The sequence below is a fragment of the Mustela erminea genome, chromosome 7 (assembly GCF_009829155.1).
Source record: "Mustela erminea isolate mMusErm1 chromosome 7, mMusErm1.Pri, whole genome shotgun sequence".
In the NCBI taxonomy this organism is placed as follows: Eukaryota; Metazoa; Chordata; class Mammalia; order Carnivora; family Mustelidae; genus Mustela; species Mustela erminea.
In genome coordinates this window covers 20,573,214-20,592,796 of record NC_045620.1, presented here as the reverse complement: position 1 = coordinate 20,592,796, position 19,583 = coordinate 20,573,214, and the positions used below count along the sequence as shown (strand labels likewise).

Sequence of the window (19,583 nt, the reverse complement as noted above, 5' to 3'; positions counted from 1 at the left end):
ACCTCCACTCTGACCAGCTCTCCATAGTCCCAGCTCTTAATTCTGCTATGGAAATCTCCCACTCCTGGGTCCACCAGCCCCTCCAGGAAGCTTGCACATTTCCCAGCAATGATCACAGCTCCCTGATGTTAAGCCCTGCTCCTGAGTCCCGGTGGTCATCTCAGATTTCCTCAGGCTCTCAAGACTTAGCATGGCTTGTGCTTCCCATGCCGCAGTGTGAGGTGGGCATGACCTGTGCCCAGTGGGACACGCCAAGTGTCTCCACACATGCTTTTTAAGTACTGGCCCATGTTCTGCTGCTGCCCCTCCATAGCCGCAAACATTACCAACCAGTCACAGCTTTCTCAAGTGGACCCAGATCCTTCCCTTGGCATCTTTTCAACTACAACCAGCTGACTAAAGGTGGCAAAAAAAACAAGTCAGGACGGTCCACAGGGAAGGCAGAAAAAAAAAAAATAGACTTGACTTCTGAATGCCTGTATCAGGAACTGGCTGGCAGAGTGAACACTTCGGCCATGAAGAACACCTCCCCCAGCAGAGGGGCCCACCCAGGTGTCAACTCATCATGTCAAGTTCAATTTCAAATACAGAAATTGGACAATTAACTCCAGACTTTCATCACGGCCTTTGGGACCAGTTTCCTCATGGAGACCCGGTCCATCTATAACGTGGGAATTAAAAAGTTCACACATGCACATCCTTAGACCAGCCTCACATGATCCCAATTACTGATTTACCCCAATTATCTCCAAAACCCCGGCCAAGGATACCCACAAGGTCCACCAATGGCAGCGCTTCATGTTCACCCTTCTCCCTCTCACCTTTATTCAGTAACCTGCCCGTTCAACCTGACATCATGTATTTTACTTCCCAAGTAAACTGACCAACTTGTCCCAGTTTACCCAGGACCCTTCTAGATTTAACAAGTCAGTCCCATGTCCTAGAAAACCCCTCAATCCCAGGCAAACTAGTGCAGTTGGCCACAAAAGCAGGCATTTACTCATGAGCCAGGCCCCAGAACTCTGGCCAGCTCAATGGCATCAGTGCCTACCTCACTCCAGCCCACTGTCACCAGTCCCCTTCCGAAGCCCTGGCCTGACCGTTCCTCAAACCTTCCACTCCTTCATGGGCCTGATTCTGAGCCAGCTACGGACACCTGGTTACCTCCCAGTCCTAAGGCAACACCTCAGACTGTGGCCTGTGTGCCAAGCCCCAGGAGCATGGCAAGAGAGGCTCAGAGGCTGAAAACAAGACTGGCCTATGATCCACTTTTCCACGTCCAACCTCAGTGCACGCAACATGTTACAGACTTTAAAAGGCAGAAGAGCGAGTCCGTAAGGTTTATTGAATGGGTGGCAGAAAGGAAAGTGATAGGCAGCTGCAATTCAAGAGAAAAAGTCTTGGTCGTTAAGGTCATTCCAGGCACAGCAGAGGGACGGGGGCTGGCTTTCCCTGTCCATGGCTTCTCAGGGCCCTGGTGTCAAGACTCAGAGCCCACTGACGTGGACCCCAGCCCCAGCCCCTGCCCTCTGAGCTCCCGTGTGGAGTGCGGAGCTGATCCATGATGCTCCGAGGGAGATCAAGAGGAGGTGCTCTAAGGATGCGTCCTGCGGGGTCTCCCTGCCCTCCTCTGCTCCTCTCGTGTCTGCTAACACCACGAGAATCTGAAAACAAACAAACAAACAAACAAAAACAAAAAAACAAAAACAAGTGAGACCAGTGGTTTCGAGATCCCACCCACGGAGAAGCAAACCAGGCTACCCGTGGCCTGTGGGTCCCCAGCACTTGGCAGTAACTCACCTTGGAGAGACGTATCAGCAAACCCAGATCCGAAGTCATCCCCAGGGCCCCTGACTCATGGCCTTGGGACTTACTTCATCAGCTCCAGATCTAAGGCTGACCTACAAGGCAGAAGCAGCATACACACAGTCAGTCTCCATTGCCTCCTTCCCCCAAGGGACATCAATGAGAGGGTCCCGTCAGCTAGGCCTAAGCGTCCAGTTTATGCATGCCATACTAGATTATCTCCAGAATAGAAAGGATAATAAAGGAAGAACATCTTCAAATGTCAACACTGCCAGACCCACTTGAAGGAGAACAAGAAAACATCACGAATGCTTGAGGACACTGTGCGGAGGAACTCCCCCCTCCCGCCCCCCGCCAAACTCAATCCCTAGGACTCTACACCCAGAAGTTTGAATTACCAGGTCTGGAGTGAGGCATTGAGTAATTTTTTTTCAGAATGGTCACCACTGTCCCTTAAATCCTCCAGGCTGGCTGAGGAGCCTGGGCCCAGGAACTAGGCTGTGGGATAGGACAAGCCCCTGAGGCAAAGGGGTGGAGAGCAGGTGTGAAAGCCAAGGGCACTCTCTTGGGTTCTTCAACCTGGTTCCTGGGCACCAGGTGGTAAGTCATTCTCACTACCCCCACCTCGGGGCGAGATGGGAACAAAACCACCTGACACAACAGGCTCCCTTCTGCAACACAAGACCCAAATGTAAAGGAAAGAGATCTCACGACCTAGACAGGAGCCCCAACCAAAAGTGGGGGTGGGGTCAAAGGGAAGGACACCTTGACCTCACCTCCAACCTCAGCGCCCTTGTTATCTGAGAGCCAAGAGATGCCTCTCAGGCTACATTATCTCTCAGGGGCCCCAGGCTGTCTGTCTCTCTCAGGGACACCTGGCTGTCTCTCTCAGGGGCACAAGGCTATCTCTCCCACCAGCATGAGGCTGTTTCTCTCAGGGGCCCCAGGCTGTCTCTCCCACGGGCATGAGGCTCTACCTCTGTCTCTCAGGGGCCCCAGGATGTATCTCTCGGAGACACCAGGCTGTCTCTCTTAGTGCCCCAAGCTGTCTCTCTCAGGGGCCTCAGGCTGTCTCTCTCAGGGACACCAGGCTGTCTCTCTCAGAGGCCTCAGGCTGTCTCTCCCAGGGACACCAGGCTGTAACTGTCTATGAAGTGAAGGCACCGCGGCGGGTCTCTGGTCCCGGAACACATCGGCAGCGCACCAAGCACAAGGCAGCCAGTCAGCCTGCTGCGGATGGATGCCCACACCGAGTGCCCTGTCAGCAACAACACCCCCCCAGGCCATGAACCAGAAAGCAGGCCAGGAAGTCTGTAGTCTATAAATACAGACTTCAAAGATCCACAGGCCTGAGAAATTCTTCTTCAGTCAACCCCCTGGGTCGCCCTTTCCAAAAGAACCCACAAAGCACAGATGAAGTCAGCGAAAGGAAAGCTACAGACAGGGCTATCAGTCAACACACTCTCCTCCATCACTGACTGACAAGAAAACTCCCCCGGCTCTGGCAAACCATGACAAATGAGAACTTCTTCTATTCACTCAGAACTGAGAGAACTCCCCCACGGCCCTACAGCAGGCCCCACCTGTATTTCTCTTTCTCCATTTATCTGACATCACTGACAGCTCCTGGAGAAGCAATCCACTGTGCTCCAGAAAGTAAGGGAGCAAAGACAACACACACAAGCAATGAATTCACACACTGTCCTGTGTTCTCATGGGCTAGTCTCTACTCCCACAAATTCATAAAGCAGATCCCATGATTTGGGATTCTCCCGTGTGCCCTCAAGCACTATTATGAACTTAGTCCAGGGTGAGGTCCACATAGAAACATATAGACTGATTTCTGACATGGGGATCTGTAATATGAAATGACAGAATGTGCCCCCAGAGGTCAGGGGGCTAGCCCAGTCATGCATCCCAGGGGAGCCAGAACAGGCCCACGCTCTGAAGGGCATGGCAGAAAGAAAGCTAAGGTGGGGCACGCCTGGGTGGCTCAGGGGGCGGTATGCCTGGGTGGCTTTTGGTTAAGTGTCTTGGGTTTCAGCTCAGGTCATGACCTCATGGATGGCAGAACGCGCCCTGTGTTGGGCTCTACGCTCGGTGTGGCGTCTGCTGGAGTTTCGCTCTCCCTCTCCCCCCCCCCCCCCGTTTCTCTCCCTTGCTCCCTCTCCCTCTTAAATAAATAATCTTTTAAAAAAAAAATGCTTTCTGCTATAAAAGATCAAGATCACATAGTCACGCCACCACCATGAAAAAGTCCCTCATGGCTATCCCAGCTGTTTTTCAGAGGAAGTGGAGATTGAAAATAGGTTACAAAGCTACATGGGTTCAGAGGCCAGCCCAGGGATCTCTGGGGCCTAAAGCTACATGCTTTCCATCAGGGCACACCAGAAAAGGGGCTGCCCCGGGGAGCCCCTCACCTGAGGCCCATCCCCTCTCAGCATGTGAGGGACTGCCCACAGCGGGACCTAACTGTGAGCGCACTTCCTCATTCAAACCCCAGGGCACAAGTATGTGACTTCACGGGTGCACAAAACAAACTTCCAGAGAAGGATCTGGATGCCTTACCTCGGGCCCCACAGCCTAGTCCCGGCTGGGAAGACAGCAGAACTCACGGAGTTTCTGCCCACGCAGACCCACATGCAAGACACAAGGCACATGTGAACGCTCACAGCAGGCCCAGGCGGGCACAAGGGCCGGCAGACCACGGCAGTCACAAATGTGGCCTGCTGCTACTAGTATCTGAAAGGCCACACACTACCGCTTCAGGGACAAGAACAACTTTACTCTAGAAAGGGGTCTGTGGATCACCTGTGACAGGAGTAAGGTCAGTGCTAACCTGTGCGCCTGAGAACAACCTCTCACACAGAACAACAGTCTATGTCAAAAGGTTGTGGAGGCCAGGTTTTGGGGAGCACGCCACACTGACCAGAAGCGACGAGCATGGAGCAGGAGGGGCAACGGGGTTGGGGGTTCGGGCATGTCCTCCATCTAGTGTGTAAGGGCAGCTTTCATATATATGAACCATGACGCGTGCTGCCCAGCCGGATCACCACTCCATTCCCTGTCCCTCAATCTAAGGGCTGGGGAACACCGCCCCCTGCGGACCGTGGGCCCAGCCCATGACCAGGATGAGAGAGAGACGACAACCCCAGGGAGAGGATTCCTCAGCCTCGACCAGGCAGGCTGGCTCAAGAGCCCCGCCTCCACACTGACACATCACAATGGGATAAGCCCTCTGCCTCACCATGTGGTACTTTGGTCTCCTCTGTCTTGTGCTTTTTGTTTTGTTTTTAAAAGATTTTATTTACTTATTTATCTGACACTGTGGGAGGGGGGAGTACAAGCAGGGGGAGTGGGAGAGGGAGAAGCAGGCTTCCTACTGAGCAGGGAGCCCGATATGGGGCTCAATCCCAGGACCTGAGATCATGACCTGAGCCAAAGGCAGACGTTTAACAACTGAGCCACCCAGGCGCCCCTCCTCCATCTTGTTTTGTCCAAGTGCTATGTGTCAGGCACCAAGACGGAGCCACTGCCCTGAAGATTACAGCAAAGGGGGTGTGAGAAGCAAATCACCAATGTCCAGTGGAACCAGGGCTGAGGGTGTGGGGAAAAAAGTGCAATGAGGAGACAGAGAAAGCTTCCTGAGGGGAGGCCTGGGAGAAGAGGGACCCCACCATGATTCTACCACTGGCCCATGAACAGAAACACCCCAAGGAAGGGACCTTCTTGGCCAAGAGGGCATTGGGTGGGCCACGCGGTGCCAGGTACAAGGAAGTAACACAAATCAGTGGGTAAAAAAGACATGTATGAAAGCTCCAGAGTTTGGAAGGGACGGGATGACCCCTTCTAACACGGGGAAATGCTTTCAGCAACTCCTCTCCCTGCACTATCAATGACCAGGGCACAGGCAGCCCACGATCACTTTCGAATGCAGGAGCAGAAAAGGGCATGAATGAGCCAAGAAGGGAAGCCTTGGCTGGGCAGCAGCCTGAGAACTGGGAACTGGCCTGAACTCGGAGCCCGGCACACAGACCCATGACCAGACTGACAGCCTGATATCCCAGAAGCTTCCTCTCCCTTGCACAGGTGATTTACCACACCTACCCAGAGATAAAGTGGTGATTGACGATGTAGAGATACTGAGGATTCGTGGTTCTGGAAGACTGAATCTGAGTGGTCATATAACCTGTGTTCAGCTCTACACCAAAGAGGAATCTCGGTTTGCCTCTAAAATGCAGCCCTCTGACCATCCCAATGTGCCACTTTCCACGTCACAGGAGACTTCATCAGGGGCTCTCAGGAACAGAAGAGGGCCCAGACCTGTGCCCACCAGATCCAGGGGACACAGTCAGCTGGAAACACTGGGAAGTAGCCTTTCCCTGCACTCATCCCCACCCCACCCCCCGCCCCGCTCACCTGAACACCTCAGGCTTCACAGCCCACACAGACTTGAGCTCTAGAGAACCAGGCAGGACACCACTTACCTGGGACTTCCCAATCCAGGTTCTCCCTGAGGTCGCCTCTCACATACGTGGAACCACAGTCACGAGACATTCCTGCAGGGGACAAGAAGCACTTGGCACTGCTTTACCTGTCTGGGAAACCTCTATGCTCACGAACAAGAAAACACTGAGGGAGTCTGGGTCTTAGGAGGTAAATGCACTTAAAGTCTCCCTCCCGGCATCTGCCTCGTGCTGTCACGTAGGGCTGTCCTAATCTGGAACCCCTGAACATAAAGAAAGCCTTGCAACTTTTCCTTTGCCTGCATCACCAGTGACCAGGACACAGGCAGCCTGTAATCCCTTCAAACATAGGCAGAAAGCAACACATGGCTGCGGAAGTTAGAGACCAGAGTCAGAAGACCACAGCAGTGGTTCCCACAACCTACTCAAGACATGCACTGAGGCAGGACCCACGCTCGTGCCCCCTTTATAAAACCTCACAGAAACAAAAACCATCCTGAGCCAGGCACAGAGAGCACGCCATAAGACAGCAGGTGCCTAGAGGCCCCTAAAAGGTGGGGAGGAAGAAGTGTGGGAAAGCTCCAGAGTTTGGAAGGGACAGGAAGGGACCCTCCAAACACGGGGAAGCGCTTTCAGCAACTCCTCTCCCTGCACTATCAATGACCAGGACACAGACAGACCATGATCACTTTCGAATGCAGGTACTGAACAGGCAGGTGAGCCAGAAAGAGAAGTTCCTATTAGCCCCCCAGCTGCTCTGCCAAGCTCAGGACCCTGGGCATCATCCTTCCTTCATGTAAAGACTCCATTTCCCACGATAACGGGAAGACCAACTCCTGGAAAGAACCCTATGGTGTTCATTCACCCCACACATACTGCTGGAGTTCCTACTATGTGCCACCCATCCTGGGATCAAATACAAAGGACACACAGGAGACCCTCTGTCCTCCCAGACTCTAAAAAGAAACTGAAGCTCAGGACAAGGAAGGACCTGAGCCAAGGTGATCCGGCGGGGCCACCGGCTGAACCAGCATCTGAACCCAGACCTCTCTAACCCCAAACCCACACCTAGCACACCAAGCCCCCTTCTGCGCAAGCGCTTTGCTAGAAGCGTCTCAGAACCTGCGCTCCAGGATCACCTCCCCCCTCACCGCGCTAAGGCAGGAAGGTAACCAGCCCCTGGTCAAAGGGCTCGGGCCCACAAGCACTTACCCAGCAGGTCTCACCCCTGCACACAGGGGCGGCCTCAGACGCGGCGGATCAGGGTTCTGCGGGACAGAAGCGGGTGCTGCCTGCCGCACAGCCCGCAAAGCCGTCCAAGGGACAGTCTCCATCTGCTTCTCAGATAGCCGCAGAGTCCGCACGGCCTGGGCACGCAAGACAACAGGGAAGGGGCTTTAGTGCCAGGGAGGGAGCAATCACACGGTGCCCCTCTGGAGCCCTGCGAGCGCCCCCCAACTGAAAGCTCAGACAACAGCTCTGCCCAACCGGGATTTTCACACTCTCCGTTAACGACGGGTGACGGCGAAACGGGCTCACGCGCCTCAAGTTACTTCGGAGGCAACCGATAAATGGTTCTGGGGGACTCATGGTCCGGAGGTGGGTGCGTGCGCGCAAATCGCGGGGGCCCGGGCGGGAGATCCGACCCGAGGCCCCTTTCTCGAGGACCCACCTCCCGAGAGGACGGCACCCAGCGGAGGGACCGGACACGGATCCAGGAGCGAGGCCCAGAATCCGCGCTGACCTCCGCCGGCTCTCCCCGCCCCCTCGGGCCTCAGTGCGGGGCGGGGCGCAGAGCACGCGCCCAGCGATCCCCGCAGTGGACTCACCTCCGGCGCCCAGCGATCCCCGCAGTGGACTCACCTCGGGTGCCGCGACCTACGACGCGGAACAGCAGCGCTGACAGAGCCGACAGCGCAGGAAGGTGCGGATGTCTGGGGATTGCGGGAGATGGACCCCGGCGGCGTGGACCTCCGCTACTGGCAGCGGCACAGCAGGACACGCCCCAACAGCTCGGCGCCGGCGGAAATACAGCTGGAAGGCGGGCTGCGGCCTAGAGCGGCGTCTCCGTGGGGGTGGGGGGGGCCGATACCGCGCAAGCGATCCTGTCGCGCCCCCTGGTGGCGCGGAGCTCAAATTCTGACTCTGTAGGGCTTTGGATCATTTCCAAGACGAACCTAGAATTTTGGAAATAACATCCCCTCGCTTTTCTCTTTATTCTGTTTTTGCCACTGCTTTGTCATTAACTTATAGAAATAGTCTTCCACGTGAGGAGCTGTGATTAGCGAGAGCTCATGTTAAAAGATTTCAGGTAGTCTGGACAATAGGGTTCTTGCCTGATGGACGATGCATTCTCAGTACCTAGTTTTATGACTGGCTCAACTGAACCAGTGAATGAATTCTGACCATATATTTCAACATCACCAGGTTAGAATATTGTTCTGATGACTTGAAAGTAGAACGTGAGAGTGACAAGGAGATAAATCTAGAGAGATGGGCAGGGGCATTGCTCAACTTTGTCCCCAAAATGAGTCCTTGAAGCAGAAGGGAATTGATCAGATTTGCAGAGGCAAAGACAACAGACAGAACCCCCCGTGATCCCGAGAGGACACTGCAGACAGGCTTGAGAAGGGGCTCGTGGTTCCCAAACCTCTCAGGCACTAACAGTGCCTGCACCCTGGGTCATGTGTGTCCCTCAAACCTAAGGTAACCCTGCCACTAACTCAACCCACATTCTGAAGTATAAACAGCCCACCCTTGTGCCCAAGGAGGGAGTCCCCCCAGTCCGATTCCTGGAACAGACTAGGTCAGTACAGAGCAGAAATCCAGTGAACTCACTCCATATTGCGTACCTGGGAGGAGTCTGTGGGATTCCAAGACTGTGGGAATGTTGGGGAACTCTGTGATGGGTAGGGACCATGGATGCTACACTGGGCCATGGGGTCAGGTGAACACACTTGAGGCCCTGGTGCCCTCTCCTGCCCCCTGTTCTTGCTCTTATGCTCTGTGTGACCTTGACTGAATGACCTAAATTCTCAGCCCAGCTTGAGGTTTCCTTTTCTGAAAAATGGACAAAAGCATAGCTTACCCCTCAGAGCACTGCTTCGAGAATTACATGAAATGATTCTATCAAAAGCAAAGCACAGAGCAAATGGCCAAGCATGGTGGTTGCTATACTTAGTATTTCTGAGAAAGCCAAGGGCTTCTGTCACTGAGAGGACACTGTGGGATTATTTATGAGGCTGAGAGAATGTGCTGTGCTGGAAAAGTCTGAGACAGCACTGTCCGTAGAAATATAATGGTAGCCACATACGTAATTTAAAATGTTCTGGGCTACCTGGGTGGCTCAGTAGGTTGAGTGTGTGCCTTCAGCTCAAATCATGATCCCAGAGTCTGGGGATCGCCTGGCTTCAGGCTCCCCACTAAGCAGAGTCTTGTTTCTCCCTCTGCCCATCTGCCCCAACTTGTGTGCTCTCTCTGAAATAAATAAAAATCCTTAAAAATAAATAAATAAAAACAAAATGTTCTAAGAGCCATATTAAAAGGACACAAAAAAGGGTGAAATTCATTTTAATAGTACATTTTATTTAACCCAATATAGTGAAAATATCATCATTTGAGCATTTTTTTTAATATCTTTAAATTACTCATGAGATATTTGCTGTTCACTCTGACAAAGTCTTCAGAATCCGGCGAATGTTTAACACTGACATTTGACATTTCCAACCACCGTGGCTGCTGGCTGCTGTGTTCATCAGTGCAGGTCTAAAGCCATCTGACTTTGATCAGCTCTTGCAAGCCACAGGAAAGAAGCCCAAGCAGGAGGCTGAGAGCATGTCCCTTCCACAGCGCCCAGCACCTCATGAGCCTGGGACATCCTAGGAGGAGAAATGCCTCCTGCACGGCTCAGGCTGGAGGCCTTATTGTCCCAAACTGGAGATTAAGGCAAGGGTGTCCTAAGAAGATTATAAAAGGGCAGAACCACAATTCAATCCGAGATTATTCTCCTGCACCCCTTGCTCCTGTGATGTCAGGGAGGGAATCCAGGGCAGATTATTTGTGCATCCCCAGTGCCTAGAGGAGGCTGGGCATCTAAGAGGTGTGGCTGATGCTCATTCATCGTCAGCGTAACCGGATGTTAAAATGGACATTTCAGCAAGGCACCAAGGAGGCACCACGATATAGGAATGAACTGCTAAGCAACAACAGATTGCTGCTGTGGTAAGCAAGCTGTGGCCCAATCCTGGCAATTTATGAAGGTTCCATCTGATAAAATGGCAGCTGCCCCCCAAGGAAGGTGTTGGACCGGATGCAGAATTTAGGAAGGAAATAACTGAACAACGACTGCTCGTGACTCTGACTTCTTTAAGTTGAGGGTATGAACAGTACACTTAGACATTAAAAGGAGGGAGAACTATGAATTCTATTTCTTAAAATAGTTCCACCCCTGCCCCAAAGAGGGAGAACAAGAGGAGTACCTGAGTATCAGGGGTTCTGGCAAAAACACGCGGGAGCTTGATATATGTTACCTGGAGTTAGGGAGCACAGGGGAGCCTGACCTGACCCACTCCTCAGTCCAAGGTTCATCATTTTATTCAGCAGGTGTAGCATCTGTGGTAGTGATGTTGGGTAGTGGCTGGAGGAAGACAGACAAGGACCAGGGAACTGAACTCACACCTGTTCAAAAGCAGAATGTTTGTGGCCATAAGAAGCCTCAGCGCTACCCCTTAACGATGCGCAACTGCAGCACGCATGCGCAAAAGCCCCAGCCCGACGGCTACTGAGGGAGAATGCCCTCTCCGCTGCGGGGCGCTAGAGGGCTCCAACTCGTAGATCTTGACTACCGCTTGTCCACAAGAGAAAAATCAGACTGCGCCTGCGCATAGTGATTGGCCTAGAGCATGCGTAATGACTTAGGGATTTCCAGAACCCTACATGAATATTCCACCCTATGATTATAACTGCCTGTAAGAATCAGAATCCTAATTTGAGAAACAAGGCGGAGGATTATAGGGGAAGAGAGGGAAAAATGAAATAACAGGAAACCAGAGAGGGAGACAAACTATACCAGACTCTTAACCTCAGGAACAAACTGAGGGTTGCTGGAGTGGAGGGAGGGGGGAGGGATGGGGTCGCTGGGTAACGGACACTACGACGGGTCTATGTTGTGGTAAGCGCTGTGTATTGTGTAAGACTAATGAATCACAGACCTGTACCCCTGAAATAAATAATACATTATATGTTAATAATTTAAAAATTAATTTTAAAAAAAAAGGAATCAGAATCCCGCATCGACCCAGCACCACTCAGATTCTCCTAAGTGCACCTGTACAACCCTCTCTTATAGTGTGTACTTTTGCATTGCAATAAAGCTTCTCTGCTGTATTTTTCTCTGATTAGTCCTTGAATTCTTTGTCTTGGGGAAGTCAAGAACCTGGCACCAGCTGGTGGTTAAGGGCTCAGGACCTGAGAATGTCCACCTGCTACCCAAGAGCTCCTACCCAAGAGGGTGCCTGCTAGGGTTAGGGGATCCTCAGGAAGGCCTGTCTTGTTCATATCCCTGTTCAGATCCCTAGGACAACAAAGGGTGGGTCCTTGGGTCCTCCAAAGAACTCCTGCAATAGAGGCCAAGAGAGAAAGACCTACATAAAATACATGCCCAGCCTGGAGAGAAGTCTCCCCTTTACCTTCACCTTTATTCCCTCTGTTCTGATCCTGGAGATATTGGCGGTAAGAGAATGGACAGAGTCCTCCTAGTGAAAAGAAATACATTTGGATGAGGGAGAAGTGCCCTGTCCCCTCTCAGCAGATAGTAGCACACCCTGTGCTTGACCCCAGATGGCAAGAGAAGTCTTCCCTATAATTATGGAAAATGTGACTTATATATACTAGACTGATCATTATCAAATGGAAACAGTGTTCATAATTTTAGTGATAAAGACTTACAACCTAAGAATGATCAGAAAAGCTATGAGGTGTGCCTGATATTTTTCTAAGGATAGGGAATAAATACTTCCATTTAAGAAGTCTAAAGAGGCAGGTAAAAAAAAAATGTATGATTACATACCAGGAGTCCTGCTTTCAACATAATGGTCACATTAATAAAGATTTGGGCTATAGCTGAGAGGCCAGCACTCCACCATCCAGGAGTTTGTGACCTCACAGTGGCTAAGAGATCCCTGTGTGTGGAGCCCCGTCCCTTGGGAAGATGAAGCTGAGGCTTGCTGGACAGACTGTTCCAAAGAGGTGGTGCCCAGGGTCCAAGCTGGAAGTCCAGAACCAACCTTTTGAGGCCTGCAAGAGCTCCAGGCCCTGTCCCTGCATCAAGAATGGTCACCATGCTGGAAACCATCCTGTATCTGTTCATCATCCTCATCTGCTTCTTGATGCTCATCTGTTACTTCTTCTTTCGGAAGGATTAGGCTATAGCTCCTGCAAGGTGGGACTGAGGCTTGATGGAAGCCATGGCCAGTCTAGCCTCTCAGGACCTCTCAAGCACGACGGACTCTTTCTAAGCTGCCAATGGCCTGGGTCTTGGCCTGTTTTGGGGTCTTCAACAGCCAGGGACCTTCACTGGACCCTTCCCACAAGGACTAGCTTCCACCTAGGTCTCCATCCCTCCTTCTCCCTAGGTCCCCTAGCTGGGTCCTCCAACCCACACATTCTCTCTCGTAATAGTTTTGCTTCTGGTTCATTTTTGTCCTGGGCTGTGGACCACTGGTTCTGGAGAGGTACTCAGTGTGGGTTCAGTGAAGGTATAAATGGCTCAGGTCTCTGCCATGAGGACAGGCATGAGAAGAAGAGGCCCACCCCCTCCAGAACTAGCAAAGTTTGGCCATGATGAACTAGAGTCCTAGCTGAAGACTGATGTTTTAGCAGGAACACTGGACTTTCCTTCTATCCATCGTGGACAATCCTTGAAAAAAACTGTCTTGACTACTAAATCTGTATGGTCGCAGCTAATTACCCTGAACAACAACCCTGTACCTTCCTTGTTAACTAAATCACTGAGATATATGTGGCTTATCACTTAAACTTTGCTGGCTTAAATTTTTTGCTTGAATACTTGGGCATTCTGGGATAATATTTGGCTTTGCCCCGATTATCTTTTGCCATGGTAACTGACCACATCAATTCTTCACTCTTAAGACCTTGGATCTTCCTGGTCAAGGGCATCGGACATCCCTTCCCCCACACCCCCACCCCTGGCTATTTCTCTGAAGACTTCCAGGATGAAGGCAGAAGAATGCTTCTATGATTCCATCATTATGTATAATATTGGTAGATGGTTTACGTTATATATTCTATTTTTAGAGTTGTAAGAAATTTTAAATGTTATGAATGGGTATTAATTTTTATCAAGTGATGATGATGATTATGACAATGATACTAAAATTTATTAAACAGCCTTACTATAACCCAACACCTATTTTTTCCCTATTTAAAAAAAAAACACTTATAGTACTGAGTTTCAATGTATTATATTACATACCTTTAAATTTTCAATTGTGGCAAAATACACATAACATGAAAGTCATCATCTTAACTATTTTTTGAATATTCAGCTCAGTAGGATTCAGTACATTCACACCATTGTGGAACCAATCTCCAGAATTTTTATCTTTCAAAACTGAAACTGGATCCTTGAAACAACAATTCCCAATTCCTGGCTTCTCCAGCCCCTGACAGCCACCATTCTCCCTTCTTTCTCTGAATTTGACTACTCCAGGTGCCTCATATTAGTGGAATCATACAGTATGTGTCCTTTTGCGTCTGGATTATTTCACTTAGCAGCAAGTCCTCAAGGTCCCTCCATGCTGTGGTATATGTCAGAATTTCCTTCCTTCTTAAGGCCAAATAATATTCCATTGGTACGCTTGTGTGTGTGTGTATCATGTTTTTTTAATCCACTCATCTGTTGTTAGATACTTGAGTTACTCCAACCTTTGGCTATCATGAACAGTGCTGTTATGAGCACAGGTAGACAAATATCTCTTTAAGATTACATTCCTAACTGTTTCAAGAATATACCCTTAAGTGGAATTGCTGGATCATATGGTAATACTATTTTTAATTTTTTGAGCAATTGCTATACTATACTATTTTCCATAGCAGCTGCACAAATTTGCATGTTTTATCTATTTTAAAGTTTAAAAACTGAGGTTCAGAAAGATGAAGTCACTTGTTAATACAGCTAGAATGTGGTAAAGAAAAGGTTTAGGTATGTCTGTTGTATTAATTTCCTAAGACTGCCATAACAAAGCACCACAAACTGAGTGGATGACAAGGGCATAAATTTATTCTGTCACTATTCTGGAGACCGGAAGTCTGAAATCAATGGTCAGAAGACATTCACAAGACAGGAGCGCGGTTACTGCCCTTTAAGGGCACTGGGGGCCACCGCTGTTTCCACCTGAAGTTGCCAATATATTTTACATCTACATTCATGAGATGGACTATAACTTTTTTTCCTTCCTTCCTTGCTTAATTTGGGAGTCATGGTTAATCTCTGAACTGAGAACAACTCCCTCCTCTTCTATTATCTGGGAGACTTCGTAAGGCTGAAAAGCTGGGTATGATGTTTTCTTTGTGGAAATATTGTTAACTACTGATTCAACACTTTAAAATGTTCTAAGAGGATTCATGTTTTCTGTTTTTCCTTAAGGCAATTTTGCTATATATTTTTCAGGAATGTGTTCCTTTTATGTAAGTTTTCAATTTATTTTTCTCTGATTTCTTACTCTCTGCTCTGACTGTCCTCTGACTGCTCTCTCATTCCTGAAAGTGTTTGCCTCTGCTGTCCTAAATGTGACCCCAAGATCCTGGGATCCAGTCCCCCCTCAGCCTCTTTGTTCAGTGGAGAGCCTGCTTCTCCCTCTGCCTGCCTCTCCCCCTGCTTGTGCGTGCACGCTCTCTGAAAAATAAATATCTTAAACAAAAAAGAAAGAAAGAAAGGAAGAAAGAAAGAAAAACACTTATTCCCTCAGGCAGGCCCCTGCTGTCCACCCTGGCTAAATATGTCCCCACTATTACACCACCCTGCCCCTTTCCTTTGTAGCACTTGTCATGATTTTTTTAAACTCTTTTTTTAAGAGCTTTTAAGGCAGATGTTTAACCAACTAAGCCACCCAAACGTCCTGATTAGTTATGATTTTTAATTATTGCATTCGCTATCTCATTCCTACGAGAATACAACAACAAAAAAATCAGAAACCCTGTCTTCAATATATTTCCAATGCTTAACCCTGTCCCTGATACGAAGTTGCTGCTCTGTAGATTTTTCTCGGGTGTAGATGGAAGTCTAGATGAACATATAGATGTATGAATGGTCAGATGTGTGGGTGAGTGGGTGGATGGATAGATGAAAAAGCTGGTGCGTCCTAAATGGTTTCCGGATAAATGGATGGAGTGATGGGAAGATAAAAGGATGCTTGGGTACTTGGCCGCGCAGGTTTTCACCTCCTATCCACGAGGGGGCGCGAAGAGACCGCGCGTGCGGGTTCAGCTCGGGAGACGCCCCTCTAGGCCGCAGCCCGCACCCAGGGGCATTTCCGCCGGCGACCCGCTGGTGGGGAGGTTTCCTGTGGCTGCAGCCGCCTTCCCGAGCGGTCCCGAACCGTCCGGAACCGTGCTGCACTTTCTCTCGTCGTTCCCTCTGGTCCCGTCGACTACAGTCCTGGTGCCCCGGGTGAGTCACTACGGGGCGGCGCAGCACAGCCTCAGTGCTGCATCCCCCTCTCCTAGACAGGAGGGGAAACTGAGGCCCAAAGGGGCGGGGAGAGCCGGCGAAGGTCAGCCCGGTTTCCGGGCCCCGCTCCTGGCTCCGTGTCCGGCCCCTCCGCCGGGTGCGGACCTCTTGGGAGGCGGGTCCTCGAGAAAGGGGCCCCGGGTCCGATCCCCCGCCCTCAACTCGCTCGCGGGAAGGACTCGGATCCCGCCCGGTCCCCCGCGATTTTCTCGCACGCACCCACCTCCGGACCCTATGTCCCCCAGAACCATTCATCATTTGTCTCCGAAGTGACCTGAGGAGCGTGAACCCGTTTCGCCGTCACCCGTCGTTAACGGAGAGTGTGAAAATCCCGGTTGGGCGGAGCTGTTGTCTGAGCTTTCAGTTGGGGGCGCTCGCAGGGCCCCAGAGGGGCAGCGTGTTATTGCTCCATCCCTGCCTGGCACTAAAGCCCCTTCCCTGTTGTCTTGCATGCCCAGGCCGTGCGGGTTCTGCGGCTGTCAAGCAGATGGAGACTGTCCCTTGGACTGCTTTGCGGGCCGTGCGGCAGGTAGCACCCGCTTCTGTCCCGCAGAACCCTGATCCGCCGCGTCGGAGGCCGCCCCTGTGTGCAGGGGTGAGGCCTGCTGGGTAAGTGCTGCTGGGCCCGAGCCCCTTGACTAGGGGCTGGTTACCTTCCTGCCTTATCGCGGTGAGGCGGGCGGTGATCCTGGAGCGCAGGTTCTGAGAGCCTTCTTCCAAAGCGCTTGGGCAAAAGGGGGCCTAGTGTGGTAAGTGGGGTGGGTTTGGGGTCAGAGAAATCTGGATTCAGGTCCTGATTCAGCTGGTGGCCCACCGCATAGCCTTGGCTCAGCTCCTTCCTTGTCCTGAGCTTCAGTTTCTTTTTAGTGGGGAAACTGCCAGAGCTCCGGGAGGACAGAGGGCCTCCTGTGTGTCCTTTGTATTTGAGCCCAGGATGGGTGGCACATAGTAGGAACTCAAGCTGTATGTGTGGGGTGAATGAACACTGTAGGCGTTTTTCCCAGGAGTTGGTCTTCCCGTTGATGATGGGAGATGGAATCTTTACATAAAGGGCTGATGATGCTCGGGGTCGTGGGCTTGGTGGCACAGCTTTCTCCTGCCTGGGAAGATGGCAGGCTGCTAACATGGGCTGCCTGGGTCCTGGTCACTGATACTGCAGGGAAGGGATTTCCTGAAAGTGTTGCCCCGTGTTTGGAGGGCCCTTTCCTGTCCCTTCCAAACCTGGAGAGTTCTCACACTTCCTCTTTCCTACCACCTTTGAGATGTCTTCTGTCACCTGTGCCAATGTTATACTCCTGGGTGGTGTAGGCAGAGGATTCAGAGAAGGTTGTCCTGTGTTTGGAGTGTGCACATCCTCACCTTCCGGGAGTTTGCCCATGTTCCAGCTTCTCCACAGACACCTTGGGCCTCCAGGGCCCAGGGGGGCAGTCATGGGTGCATTAGTGTTATTGTTGAGGCTTGACTTACGTCCGTGCTATTGGGAACCAGTCTGTGCATGTTACTTGAGTTTTCTTCAATGTCCAGCAGAGTGACTGCCGGGCAGCCAACACACACCCCCATAAATCTGGCCTTGGCATCCTTCTCAGCCTGGTCAATGATGCATTCATCAGCACTGGCCACCTGTCATAGGCCATGCACTCTCTCCCTCTTTAGAGTAATCTCTATCCTTTTTACGAGGAAACAGTGTGATTGTTGGGGAAATAGTAACAGCCAGCGTTTGTTGAATGCTTACTTTACTTTCTGATAGCTACTGTGCTGAGTCCTTTCCTGATGCTTCCCTCGCCCTGCTGGGAGCAGGGATAAGTTGGGTGCCCATTCCTGGATTTTTGTCTGTTGCAGGTGAGCCCACCATGTGCAGAGGCATCATGGGAGTTCTCTCAGGAACATTCTAGACCCCAGTGTCCTTGAGGTAAGATTTCTTGACTTTTCTCTAGAGTGTGGTTTCCTTGCATCTGGTACAGTCATGTGTGGGTTCCTAGGGGCTTCGTGTGAGGGTATCGGGGAACTGAGAGGCGAGAAGGTAATGTCCGTGAGTCCCCAGATCTGCTCCTCAGTCCCAGACAACCTAGATCACATCTGGCCCTTGCTAAGTTCTCAGTGGCTGCTGCAGAGGAAGGGTCTCCAGAGTCCCACTGGGTAATGAGAGTTCTCTGGGGTATTTGCCTTCCTTCCATCCTTGGAGTAATGGCAGAAGCATGTTTTAATGGGAAATGGGACCCACACATCAGAGACTCTTGTCCCTGGCTTTGAATCTCCTTGTGCTGCTCTCTCAGTAACCTATTCAGAACCTTATTTTCTTTATTGAAGAAGCACACTTACAATAGAGGTGATTTCCGTGCTGCTTAATACCACAGGATTCCTGTCATTTCCAACCCTTAAGATTTTCCTAGCGTTTTTGCTCAAAGTGACTTCTCTGATTCCACTTGGCAGGGAGGCTCTATGGGGCTTTTGTAAGAATGGCCGCTCATGAGGTCCTGTGCTTGGCTGGGTGGTTTCCCCAGATTCAGTCTTTTCCAAAGGCCAGTAGCATTTGCTGCTCTTCCTAGGTCTCTCTCTGCCCTTCATGCGCCTGCATTCAAAAGCGATCATGGGCTGTCTGTGCTCTGGTCATTGATAATGCAGGGAGAGGAATTGTTGAAAGCGGCTTCCCGTGTTTGGAGGGTCCATCCCTGTCCCTTCCAAATGCTGATGCCTTCACACACTTCCGCTCCTCTCCAGCTAGTGCTCTCTGGTCTCAGGCATTGAGGGCTGCTGTGTGAGTCAGTGACGGGACAGATTTGGTGGCCCAAATGGATGTGATGGCCCAAATGTGATGTGATGGGAAATAGGAAGGTATGGGGAGGTGGGGCAACACGAGGAGTTTGACCTTGGGGTGAGCACAAGCATCAGAGAGACAGATGTGCGGGATGTAATGACAGTGGAGGGAGGCTACAGTGGTGGCCTTCAATCCCAGCATGGGGGGTGGGTGGGGTGGGTGCTCTGTGGGAGGAGCTTCTGACCTTGAGCTCTCCAGCCAGCTCTTTGCCAGTTGCTCTATCTGCTTGTGCCCTGAAAACACCCATTTTTAAAGACCGTGTTTATTTTGACTCTTCTCTGTGAGCATTGAGATTCATTTCTGAGCTGTGTTTGGTGTGAAAAAAGCCGGTGTGAAATCAGCTCATGCCTGATTCATTGGGGCATTCTCCTCGATAGCAGCTTAAAGATGAGACCACACTGGAACCCAGTCGTCTGTTCTGACCACCTGCTGCTCCGTGGCGTCCTCCTCACTCCAAGAGTGCTGCCTTGAATCTGGAGATTGTTGGAGGAAGCCAGAGGGGATGAAAGCACCGGCCCTTTCGGGGTGAGCTGGGTCCCAGCTGCCCTGGGGGGACCTCCTCATGGTGAGTTCATGCCAAGGGGCTAAGTCAGCCTGTGTTTCTGATACAGAAATTCCAGGCTGCTGTTCTTATTGGACTTTCTCCTTTAGATGATGTCGGGGTTGATCGTGGACGCTGGAGTGGCATGGTGAAGAAGGACGTTGCCATATGAAGCATTGCCAGACCTCCTTGCCGGTTGCCTCAGCA

At 51.1% G+C, this 19,583-nt stretch overlaps 2 long non-coding RNA genes and 3 other non-coding genes across 5 annotated transcripts; 1 reads left to right on the top strand and 4 right to left on the bottom strand.

The window, feature by feature from the left end:
• Positions 1-1,314: 1,314 nt before the first annotated feature.
• Positions 1,315-8,313, bottom strand: LOC116594970. The gene is made up of 5 exons (XR_004287492.1): positions 8,136-8,313; positions 7,485-7,639; positions 6,294-6,365; positions 1,801-1,901; positions 1,315-1,664 (listed from the first exon to the last, which is right to left on the bottom strand). It is a non-coding gene; the product is annotated as an uncharacterized LOC116594970 (long non-coding RNA).
• LOC116596668 lies at positions 5,613-5,745 on the bottom strand. Its single transcript, XR_004288252.1, has one exon. It is a non-coding gene; the product is annotated as a small nucleolar RNA SNORA71 (small nucleolar RNA).
• LOC116596667 lies at positions 6,842-6,975 on the bottom strand. The gene has a single exon (XR_004288251.1). It is a non-coding gene; the product is annotated as a small nucleolar RNA SNORA71 (small nucleolar RNA).
• A 1,559-nt stretch (positions 8,314-9,872) lies between the features above and the next one.
• LOC116596465 lies at positions 9,873-12,026 on the bottom strand. The gene is made up of 3 exons (XR_004288126.1): positions 11,966-12,026; positions 10,802-10,949; positions 9,873-10,150 (listed from the first exon to the last, which is right to left on the bottom strand). It is a non-coding gene; the product is annotated as an uncharacterized LOC116596465 (long non-coding RNA).
• Positions 12,027-18,587: 6,561 nt separating this feature from the next.
• LOC116596669 lies at positions 18,588-18,721 on the top strand. The gene has a single exon (XR_004288253.1). It is a non-coding gene; the product is annotated as a small nucleolar RNA SNORA71 (small nucleolar RNA).
• Positions 18,722-19,583: the final 862 nt, after the last annotated feature.